This window comes from Malus sylvestris, chromosome 17 (assembly GCF_916048215.2).
Source record: "Malus sylvestris chromosome 17, drMalSylv7.2, whole genome shotgun sequence".
In the NCBI taxonomy this organism is placed as follows: domain Eukaryota; kingdom Viridiplantae; phylum Streptophyta; class Magnoliopsida; order Rosales; family Rosaceae; genus Malus; species Malus sylvestris.
The window spans coordinates 15,030,811-15,043,366 of record NC_062276.1 but is presented as its reverse complement, the minus strand read 5'-3'; the positions used below and the strand labels follow the sequence as shown (position 1 = coordinate 15,043,366).

The window sequence follows — 12,556 nt, the reverse complement described above, 5'->3', positions numbered from 1 at the left end:
ATACAAGATTGATCAATAAAAAGTCCTTGGTCTCAAGGCATAAAAAAGAACTTCATGTGGACTTAACTCATCCACGACAGTCCTTGATAACAAGAAGTCCGATGTTACTTGGGGCGCAAGTAATCAGCCTATTTCTTAGTTGTACTTCTGTTATATTATGATTACCATAGAACGCTTGAGTATAGAATTAATTCTGATGGGAAGCCTCAAGGCCTATACTTAAGGCCCTACAAAGGCACCTATCTGGGTTCATTCTGCTCTTCGGGCTCTGGTGATTAAAGTATAATAGTTGTTTTACTTCTACAACAATGAAACAACCACTATATGTTCAAGTACTTGGTTAGCTTTGATTGCGAGCCTCAAGGCCTACACCTAAGGCCTCACAAAGGCACATTTCATAGCTAACTTGGTCTCTCGGGCATATACAATTAAACTAAACACCTGTTTTACATCTGTCATGCTAAAGATGGCAGTGGCACGCCTGAACACTTAAAGTTAATTTTGATTGTGAGCATCAAGACCTACACCTAAGGCCTCACAAAGGCACCTTTCAGAATTAACTATGTCCTTCACTTACAGCCCGTCAATAAGCAGAAGCCTAACAGACAATATCAACCGGCGCCAACCTCTTGGGGAGCTGTGTGCTCGTCGGCCAGGAAATGCCACGATCGGATATTCCTCCAAACGAACATAGTTTTGGCACGCCCGGTGGGATTTCTTGATCAAATCTTACTTGCCAAAGAAATATGTCGAAAATACCTGAAAACTTGCAAACTACCTTGTTGCAAATGTTGCCAAGATTGGAAAACGCTTCCACAGGCGTCAGAAGGAAAGCAGACCTGGTGATGAGACCAACTATTCCCATATCTTTACCTCTACTTGGGGGAAAAGATGATGGGGAAAAAGAAAGAAAAAAGCTTGAGGCCAGCCAGCCAGATGAAGAAATGACCTTGGTTGAAGCAATGGTGGACAAGCATCCAGATCCCTTTTCAGAGGCCCTAGTGAATATGATTAATTTAGCATGGGCCGAGAAGGGGAAACGAAAAGTTACAAGGGAGACAGAAGAAGAAAGGCTGGCTGACAAACCCACAAAAGGGGTAATCAAATTGCTCGAACATCCAAAAACAGCCATAATCAAAGGGATGGTTCTGTGCAGTAGATGCCAATGCGAGTGTGAACTCGAAATGCCGCCAGCAGGAGTCCTCATTGATTATGAGTTGATCAGGAGGAAAGAAAAAGAAGAAAGAAAATAAGCCCGCTAGATAGCTAGGCGGACAGCAGGAAGAGAGACTTCCCGAAGTGTTTTTCAGCGGTTGGGAGGGGATTCCCAACCTAAAGCTTTATCAAAAGTGTTTCGAAATCATGAAGCTTCTGAGGAGGCAGAAGACAAGGAGGCCAAAGGTCCAAAAGGGAGGGAGATATGGCATCCTCAATATGGCCATACAGGAAGAAAAGTCAAAAGGAATAATAAGATAACAAATCCTGTCAAAAAAGATAATCCTGCCCATCTTGGGCGAAAATGGTACGTGGTCGGAAAAAATGGATAACCCGCCAAACAAATGGGAGCCTCCATGATTAGAAGGGTTTAAAGGCAGCACAAAGCCTACATGAATTCTTTAAAGATTCCCACGATGCCTGAAACCTCCAAGAATCAAAAGTTTGAAAAAACATCTGGGGGAAGTAGTCAGATCCACACATGAATTTTTTAAAGATTCCCACGATGCCTGAAACCTCAAAGAATCAAAAGTTTGAAAAAACATCTGGGGGAAGTAGTCAGATCCACTGGAGGAATAAAAAAGAGGTAGAGATGGCTAATAACAAAACAGAAGGCGAAGGAAACCATGTACCACAAAGCCTACACCCTGGGAAGTACATGATCTTGAGAAGAGCTCAAGAAGATATGATAATGATGCCAACTCCCGGATAGAGGACAAAACCTATTTGTTTTGGAACTGTTTCGCCCGAAAAGAGATTCCCTTCTATATCATTGGTGGATCCTTTTGGCAAAGGGCCAAAGCAAATACCAGATTTGGGCATAAATCAACTGAAGGGGGCACCAAAACCATTACTCCTAGATGATGCGATGGCCTGGTTAGATGAGTTTATAGGCCAAATCGGGAGCAAGAAAGAAGACTTTCCAGAGCCTAGCAATTTTCATATCAACATGACGTATGTGTTATCCGCCATGTTTGGTGCCGAGCATGTTCAGCCCACCACTATGGAAGGTGACTATTTGACAGTAGAGCCAATGATGGCCCATGTCAGTGTTGAAGTCGCTGGAGAGGGAGAGTTGGGGAAAGTTGAATCATCCGAGACATCCAAGGATGGTCCATTAAGGATTTATACAGATAAAATGGTGTTCAGCCACCCAAACATGTTGCTAGCCAATCATCTTAAGCCAATATATGTTGCAGCTCATTTGGAGGGGGTGCCATTCAAAAGGGTTTTGATTGATGGTGGAGCGGCTGTTAACGTAATACTAGCCAAGCAAATGAAGAAGATGGGGAGAGGTGTAGAAGATCTCATTCCCACGGACCTCACGGTTTCGAGTTTCTCAGGCGCTATCACCAAAACTCATGGGATATTGCCCTTAGAAGTGGACTTGGGGTCTAAACAAATCATGCTGGCGTTCTTTGTGGTGGATTGCACTTCCACTTATGGAACATTACTCGGAAGGGACTGGATCCATCAAAGTCTCGCCAAACCATCCACTCTACATCAGCAAGTTGCTGTTTACCATAAGACAAAGGCGGATGGACCAGGCTTTTGGGAGATGGTAGAGGCCGAATCACGGCCATTTCTCCCTACCGCCAATGTTGCGGAGGCAAGTTTCTACAATCTTAATGTAGGAATTCTGCAATGTTCAGGAGCAGATAAGAACGGCCGTCCTACCAAGGTAATGGCCCAAAAGCTCTTAGAACAAGGAATGCTCCTCACTAGAGAGGAATGAGATAGACCCTGCATCGTCCCAACATCCCAATACCATCAATGACAAAACAAAAGAGAAAGGATCAGGTAATGGCAGTCAGGTCCCTGATCAAAAGACTGTTGGTGTATGGGAGATGAAGAAAGTAAGAAAATGAGCTCTTAGGAAAAGAAAAGCAGGAATGGCAGCTAGGAACTCCGACCAGCCAGGAAAAAAGCAGAGAAGAGCTTTGCGAAGAAGAATTGGATACGGCTATACGAATGGTCGAGTGTATATATGACTTGGATGGGCCAGACGACTTGCTCAAAAGCTCGGAGTTAGTTGAGTTTTTGTGCGCAGAGCCTGACAAGCCACCACCAGAAGTTTAGGATCCTTTGGAAGTCATTGACTTGGGGGCAGAAGGAGATCCAAGACCTATACAAATCAGTGGCTTGTTAGAGACTAAGGATCGGGCAAAGATTGTTTATCAAGAATTTAAAGATTGTTTTGCTTGGCATTATACTGAGATGCCAGGTTTAGATTCAACCTTGGTGGAACATAGGATGCCCATCAAGGAGGGATATAAACCTGTTAAACCAGTGCCACGAAGGATGTCAAAAGAAATGGAAGAGAAGGTCAAAGAAGAAATTGAAAGACTAGTAAAAGCTGGATTTATTAGACCTGCTAAATATGTGGAATGGTTGGCCAACATTGTGCCCGTTTTAAAAGCCATAATAAAAGCAGTACGACGTTGTGTTGATTACAGAAATATTAATGGCGCTACACCAAAAAATGAATATCCCATGCCCATGGCTGATTTATCCATAGATGCAGTGGCAAAACACAGAGTCTTATCTTTTATGGATGGAAATGCCAGGTATAATCAGATAAAGATGGCCCAAGAAGATATACACAAAACAGCTTTTAGGTGTCCCGGGCATGTAGGGGCATATGAATACCTAGTCATGCCATTCGGGCTCAAGAATGCTGGTGCAACCTATCAAAGGGCAATGAATGCCATCTTTTATGATTTGATTGGCCATAACATGAAGGTGTACATCGATGACATCGTGGTAAAATCTAAAATAGAAGAGCAGCATCTGACAGACCTCAGACAAGCTTTGACAAGGATGAGGATCCATAAACTAAAAATGAATCCAAAGAAGTCCGAGTTTGGAGTGAGAGCGGGCAACTTCTTAGGATTCCTGGTTCATCAAAGAGGTGTAGAAGTGGACAAGAACAAGTCTCGGGTAATAATGGAGTCACCTTCGCCCACCAACAAAGTGCAACTTTAGAGACTACTAGGCAAAATTAATTTCTTAAGGAGATTCATTGCCAATTTAGCGAGCAAGATCCAGCCGCTGACTCCTCTGCTGAAACTAAAGGATAAAGACAATTTTGAATGGGGACCACCATACCAAAAGGCTTTTGACAACATCAAAGCCTATTTGACTTCTCCACCAGTGTTGGTACCACCTCAAAGGGGAAAACCCTTAAAGTTATATATCTCTGCTTCAGAAAAATCAATCAGGAGTTTACTAGCCCAAAATAATGAAGGCGGGAAAGAACAGGTGGTGTACTACCTCAGTAGAATTCTGACTGAGGTAGAAACAAGATACTCCCCAATAGAAAGATTGTGCCTAGCTCTGTATTTCACCGTTAGTAAGTTGAGGCATTACATGTTACCTTGTCACGTGCACATCATTGCCAAAACAGATGTGATAAATTATATGTTGTCAAAACCAATGCTAACAGGAAGGATTGGGAAGTGGATTATAGCATTATCAGAGTTCAGCTTTTAATATGTACCCCAAAGGGCGGTCAAGGGCCAAGCAATTGTCGACTTCTTAACAGAGCATCAAGAGTCTCAAGATGAGATTATCAATATCCAGAGGACCCTGGAGGTGACTAGTGTTTGGATCCCACTAGACAAGGGCATTTTGGGCAAAGAAGAGTGGGTCCAACAAGAAATAAAAAGAGTAACTGGCTTATGGATTACTCCTTGGAGGCTGTATTTTGATGGTTCTTGCACTCAGAAGGCTTCTGGAGCTGGGATGGTCATCATAAATCCTCAAGGGGTTCACCATTATTACTCGTTCCTCCTAGATTACCAAGGGAACACCAACAATCAGGCAGAATATGAAGCTTTGATAATTGGCTTGGAAATCTTGATAGATCTGAGGGCAATGGAGGTAGAGGTGTTTGGTGATTCAAAGTTAGTAATAAACCAGCTAAATGGAGAATACAAGTGCAGACATATCACCATGGCTGGGTATTATTTGGCGACCACGCAATTATTGAGCTACTGGGATTCGAATATATCAGTTAATCATGTCCCCAGGTGATCCAATCTGGCTGCCAACAAGATGGCACAAGTAGCCTCAGGAGTACCAATCTAGGAAAGGAAATATGGAGTAGATGTTGAGGTTCAAAAAAGAAATCTTCCTTTTATCCTAGAAAGGGGATTCAGTCTAGATGTAATGGTTCTAGAAACTGAGATGGAAGACTGGAGATTGCCTATCATTCATCATTTGAAAGATCCTTCTTCACCCACAAGCAAGAAGAATAGACAGCAAGCAACTAAGTATGTCTTATGGGCGGAAAACCTGTTGAGGAAAACTCCAGATGGGCTACTATTGAAATGCCTAGGTTAAGAGGAATCTATGAGAGTAATGGCCGAAGTACATGAAGGAATATGTGGGGCATATCAAGCTGGAACGAAGATGAGGTGGTTGCTTAGGAGGTATGGGTATTTCTAGCCCGACGTAGAAAAAGATTGCAAGTCCTATGCTCGAGGCTGTGAAGAATGTCAAAGGCATGGACCCTTCCAACATGTGCCTTCAGTACCTTTAAATCCAGTGGTCATGTCTTGGCCCTTCAGAGGGTGGGCAATGGACTTCATCGGGCAGATTTATCCAACTTCTAGCAAAGGGCATACTTTCATAATTATGGCAACGAATTACTTCACCAAATGGGTAGAAGCTTAGGCCGTAAAGACCATAACCTCAGCTGCAGTCAAGAAATTTATTGAGACCAAGATTTTGCACAGGTTTGGGGTGTCCGAAACTATAGTCACGGATCGTGGGCCATCTTTTATTTCAAAAGAAGTTGAAGAATTTGCAAACAAATACAAAATAAAGATGATCTAGTCCAGTCCTTCCTACCCTCAGTGAAATGGCCAAGAAGAGGCCAGCAACAAGATTTTGATAAACATTATCAAGAGAATGGTGACAGATAGTCTGGAAAAGTGGCATGAAAAGCTAGGGAATACTTTGTGGGCATACCGAACCTCTAAGAGGGCAAGAACGGGGACAACTCCTTATGCTTTGACTTTCGGGCAAGATGTGGTTCTTCCTATGGAAATCAATGTAAGTTCTGTCAAAATTCAAAATCAAAATTCTATCAGAATTCAAAATCAATTTGGGTTACACAGTGAAGAATACATAGAAGCCATGTGTCAAGGGATTGAAGACTTAGATGTAGCTCAAATTGAGGCATTGAACCAGATTCAGGAAGGGAAAATGGCTATTGCCCGAGCTTATAACAAAAAGGTAAAGCTGAAGTCTTTCAAGGAAGGAGATTTAGTATGGAAGGCGGTCCTCCCTCTAGAATCTTAGCTTAGGGGCTTTGGGAAATGGAGCCCGACTTGGGAAGGTCATTTCATTGTTAGTCAAGTATTAGACAAGGGAGGATACTACTTGGCAGACGTCGAAGGAAATTGGCAGAAACATCCCATCAATGTCAAATTCTTAAAAAGGTACTGTCCTACATTATGGGATGTTAGGGATTGTTATATTGAAGAAGATGTAGGATAAAGCAGGCTATGGAGTGCCGGAGCGCAGTGTTTGTTCATCAACCATTCAAGAAAACAGAAAGATAAAAGTTGTTAAAATGATATTTTATTCATTTCGACAAATTGGTGAAATTTACATCAGATTCAGCTTCAATATGCTATGCTTGACTCCTTCTAGTTGCAGTGGTGTCTCGACTAGTTTTCTAATGTCTTCATGGACAAAACTCGATCAGGTGATCAGGTTGTGTGGCCAAGATGAGCCTGGTAGAGGACCCTCAATGCGAACTACCAGGTATGATGGTGAAGTCCGACTTATCGGGGCAACTATCAGGATGGTGATCCTTCAACCAAACTTGTAAAAGTTCAAACAAGCTCAGAGTGAGGAAACCTTCTGACTAAATGTGTTGGGGATAGCGGGGTGTTTGACCAAAGGTGTTGGAGATAGTAGTTATTTGAAGAAAATCCTTTTTCTCACGTTTTAGGAAACTCCACGTGAGTCCTGAGGAACCCATTTCCCTAGTTTTAGAAGAAAAAACAAAAACGCCCGAGGGAGATGAAGGGGAAGGTTGAAGATGATCTGTTGGGTCGGCATAAGAAACTTTTGGCTTAAGTTATTTGTTCAAAATTGAAGATTGGAGCCGGAATTTATAAGAACATCAGAAGATAGCTCAAAGGTCGTGGGAAGAGCAAGAAACGCGAGACTACATTAATCCCGTCCAGAAGACACAAGTTCCGAGAGAAAGCGTACATGCGCATGCGACTATTCAATCAATATTGGCGCCTAGAAAACCAGCCTAAATATTAATTGAATGGGGCAATGTTTGGGTTAAAACTGGAACTTTGGGCTCAAAAGAAAGTTAGCCCAGAGGAAGGTCTAGAAGGAAGAAAACCTAAGGCCCAGCCGAAGCCTAGAAGAAGGAATAAGCCCTTTTCCCAACTAAGTGCAGATCACTTGAGCCACTTGCTCACCTACCTAGAAGTCAAGTGGTGTAGACTAGCCAACTAATTAGCCCAAAAGAACTTTACAATGGCAGTACAAGTAAAAAGCTGATGAGTCACTACCCTTCAGCTGCATTCGAGCAAGATTGATGTTGCAGGTAGCCAAGCCAAATCATCTATAAAAAGGGACAGATGCACAAGGATTATGGATACTCAACCAAACAAACAAATACACAAACTCTGCTCAAGCCAGATTTCCATACGAAGCTGTAGTCAGCACCAAGCCTTCATCCTTTTCGGATCAACCTTCACCAAGAACTTTTGTAAAAGCTCTGCTACCCTGTCTGAATCTTGTTGTAGTATCGATTCCCTCTTGTAAACTCATCTTCCAATCTCCTTTTCTAGCACTCAAACCCTTTGTAAATCACAAAAAGAGGAAGTTGCAAGACGATCAGCCTTGCCCGACCCTCTTTGGTCTGTCTTTTCATTCATAAATCTAGTAATATGATGTATACTTCCATCTGTATCCTAGTTATTTCTAGCAAGTTTACGATTGAAAGGCTTTTTGGTTCTTGAATATGGTCGGTTCAATGGTGCCCAACCATGTAAAAGTAAAGTTGGAATCCGTACTCATAGCTTGACCAGATCTAAGCTCTAACCTTTCGAGCATACAAGATTGATCAATAAAAAGTCCTTGGTTTCAAGGCACAAAAAAGAACTTCATGTGAACTTAACCCATCCACGACAGTCCTTGATAACAAGAAGTTCGATGTTACTTGGGGCGCAAGTAATCAGCCTATTTCTTAGTTGTACTTCTGTTATATTATGATTACCATAGAACGCTTGAGTATAGAATTAATTCTGATGGGAAGCCTCAAGGCCTATACTTAAGGCCCTACAAAGGCACCTATCTGGGTTCGTTCTGCTCTTCGGGCTCGGGTGATTAAAGTATAACAGTTGTTTTACTTCTGCAACAATGAAACAACCATTATATGTTCGAAGACTTGGTTAGCTTTGATTGCGAGCCTCATGGCCTACACCTAAGGCCCCACAAGGGCATATTTCATAGCTAATTTGGTATCTTGGGCATATACAATTAAACTAAACACCTGTTTTACATCTGTCATGCTAAAGATGGCAGTGGCACGCCTGAACACTTAAAGTTAATTTTGATTGTGAGCCTCAAGGCCTACACCTAAGGCCCCACAAAGGCACCTTTCAGAATTAATTATGTCATTCTCTTACAGCCCGCCAATAAGCAGAAGCCTGACAGACAATATCAACTGGCGCTAACCTCTTGACAAACAATAGCCATAGGCAATAACACTTGATTATATCTAAATTTAACTAAGATAATCAAAAGTCAAGGGCTTTAACACATCAGCAGCTTCATTCTCTATCAACTCCACCTGCCCTTTCACCATGTGCATGTACACAATCCAGTCACCATTACCAACTGGACTTGGGATTGGCATCACATACCCGGCATTGCCTCCCCACGGGAAATGGTACGACCTGAAAACCGGCGAGCCCCACCCAAAGTCCATCTTCCAAGCTGGGAACCGTTGGCCATACGACACAACGAAAGCTGGCCCCTCATCGCTTCTGCTGCCGTATATTTTGGCCAAGCCTGGCACTGGCCTATGTGCCTCAACCCAATCTATCAACCCTAAAAAATGCTCCTTCGTCACAGCACATTCCAAAAAATTATGGACTTCCTCAACTACCCAATTTAGCGGTTTCTTAGTTAGGTCTTCAACTTTTTCCCCACCAAATGGAATAGACAGCACATTTCCAAAGTATGTAGCCATTAATGTTGGATGGTTGTTTTGGTAATTTCCTTCACTTAATCTTGTCCGTCCATCAACCACAATGCCCATTTTACATAATTTTTGGGCACGATCATTACTAGTTTCACTTTTTGCTACCATTTTCCACAAGAATGCACAGAAAGACTCGAGCTTGGTCCTTTTGCAGCCATTAGAGGTAGCTAGGTCTTGGAGATTTTCAAGCTAATCGGATGTGACATAGTATATGCGGTTGATGAGATGGTCGTGATCATCATTAGTACTGCCTTTACTGGGAGGTGGCAACGTCGTGACGGGCACATACATGTTGTTTAGGGAGGGGTCGATGTGACCAGGACGACGAGGGTTAAGCAAAGAACGACGAAAAGTTGGTTGGATAGTGAGGGATTTGGACTGAGCCATCTCAGCCCATGACACCAGAAACATGTTGGTTGAGTAGGCATCTGCTATGCGATGATCAAATGTCCATGCCACCACTATCCCACCACACTTAAGCTCAGTTGCCTGCAATTTAATTTGTTTGCATAATGTTTGGAATTAGAAAATATTGTCCTTCTCACATTGTGGTTGAAAATATTTCTCAAAACAAACCATCCATACATAGGGCCTTCCGGAAGAGGTGGATAACCGTGGCTAGCCACTAGTTTGTCCCCCTTTAAAGAGAAAAAAAACGAAGATAACTTTAACGAAAAGCTCCCGGTGCTGTTCACTTCAACGAAAAACCACATTTTTACACTACAAAGTCAATCCTAGTACTATTCATTTTACCCTTTATTTTGTCCTTATCGTTAAAACTCAAAGTTTTCAAACCCTTTTCATTAGGTTTCCTAAAAAAAACCATCCATACATAGGGAATAAAAACTTGGTGGGTGCCCTGTAGATTAAGTGGCAGGCACTGTTTGTTTAAAGGGAGACTTTAGATGCGGTCTCTTGGTATGAATATTCTTTGACTCAAACCTTGTTGATTTTCAATTTTTGATCGAAGTCCCTGAAATTAATGTGATAATTTATTCTATGTATGTTACTATATTTTTTAAATTAAAAATTGAAATTTATAGTTGTTTATATTAATGAAAATTTAAATAAAAAATCATAATTTGTGGTAAAAATATTAAAATATAAATTATACTATTGTGTGTGTGTGTGTATAAACAGGGGTACATGCTTCAAAATCGTAAAAAATTATTGTATCAAAATATGGGTACATTATTCAAAATCACACACAAAAAAAAAAGAAAAGATTTTAGGCTTAATAACATTAGTAAATTTCTTCGATTAAACTTGACATAGATACATTCTCAAATAAAATAAAAAAAGAATGTACCCATATAAGTTTAAAAATGGATTATAAAAAATTGAATAGATTTTATATAAAAAAAAATGGTACATTTTACGTATAAAAAATGGTATATTTAAGAACGAATACATTTTAAGATTAAAAATTTGAAAAATATACATGAATGGGCACATATAAGATTAAAAAAATTGAAAACATTTTTTTTTAAAAAGCTATTGGGTACAAACTTTTTCTAATTATTTTGGAAATTTTTTGAATTGAAAATTAGTTAGGAGTTTAATAAAGGTGTGAGTATTAAAATTCTAAATCAATTATTAATTTTTATTTTAAAAAGTTATGTAACTTACATGTAAATTTATTATTACATTAATGGTAGAGACTTGGATCAAAATCTGAAAACTAATAAAGTTTCAGTAAATGAACATTAGTAACTAAGGACAAGATATTAATTTTTCCTTGTTTAAAATATGCCTTGTGTTACAAGTTCATATTCATACCTAGATTCCGTAACAGGTTACATATTTCAACTACACAGTATAAACGTTCGAAACGTGTAACATGTAAATGACATGAGATAATAAGACACAGACCTGGACAGCCAATACGCCATGCTTCTTGTTGGGCACCAACTTACCCTCAATACTCTCATCAGGGTCATAAAGGTTGAGCTCCTTAAGCTCAACATCTGCAAAGGCTTCAGCGAAATCAACGCCGCGGTTGTTGCATAGAATCTCAGGCTCCCCGACAGAGTTCGGCACTACCTCACCGGAGAAGGCGTAGAAAGTCATAAGTGTTAAACTGTCCCACATCGGTGGGGTGAAGAAAACCAAAGGGGTTTAAATAGTATTACCCCACTCTAACTAATACCGAGGCCTTTTGTGGTAAAACCCCACACCTGAGGATTGTGCAGGTGGTTAAGTGGGGACAGTATCGGTGTCGTTAGAGTGGGGCGGGCCCAGCGATCCAAAAATTCCAACATGGTATCAGAGCCCACGGTTGCGGGCCCGTGCAAGCCAACGAGCTTGTCACCACCAGGAATGAAACAAGTCTGAGCTCTTAATATAGAGACGACCGCTGAGTTCCAATTGAAAACAAGTGGGCTCAACGTCAGCCGACCTCTGAGTTTCAATCACCGATGTGGATCTCCACGTGTGAACCACTAAATGAGGTTACACGTGAGGGGGAGTGTTAAACTGTCCCACATCGGTGGGGTGAAGAAAACCAAAGGGGTTTAAATAGTATTACCCCACTCTAACTAATACCGAGGCCTTTTGTGGTAAAACCCCACACCTGAGGATTGTGCAGGTGGTTAAGTGGGGACAGTATCGGTGTCGTTAGAGTGGGGCGGGCCCAGCGATCCAAAAATTCCAACAATAAGAGCTTGAGCCATGGCCTTCTTCAGAACCCCAACCATGGACCCAAAGCTCATGCTTTGCTTATTTTTGTAGCAAAAGAAAACTCCCACGTCCAAAGGTTGCAAAAGCAAGTCAAGGTTGGAGAGTGGTAGCCAATGCTCTTGCAATGGCAGGGCAGCTGCCACCACTTCTTGCTTGCTCATAGTCACCTTGAACTCTGCTCGCGCCATGTTTCTGATTAACTAGTTAACTTCTATATGGTTTAGGTTTTGTGAGCAAAAGACTAGAAGAGAAGTTCTAAATTTATAAGGAGGAGTTGGAGAGTAAAATGACGTAATAGCCAGTTGGATTAAAGGGACGTTTGGAAGGAAAAATAGGGGAGAGCTGGCTAGGTAGCTAAGCCAAATTCCCTCAACATTTTACTTTTGTTAGGGGGAGTATAAAGACAAAAAAATAAAG

At 41.3% G+C, this 12,556-nt stretch overlaps 1 pseudogene; it reads right to left on the bottom strand.

Annotated features, from left to right (window-relative positions):
- Nucleotides 1-278: 278 nt before the first annotated feature.
- On the bottom strand, nucleotides 279-12,348 carry LOC126611651 (coniferyl alcohol acyltransferase-like; annotated as a pseudogene).
- Nucleotides 12,349-12,556: the final 208 nt, after the last annotated feature.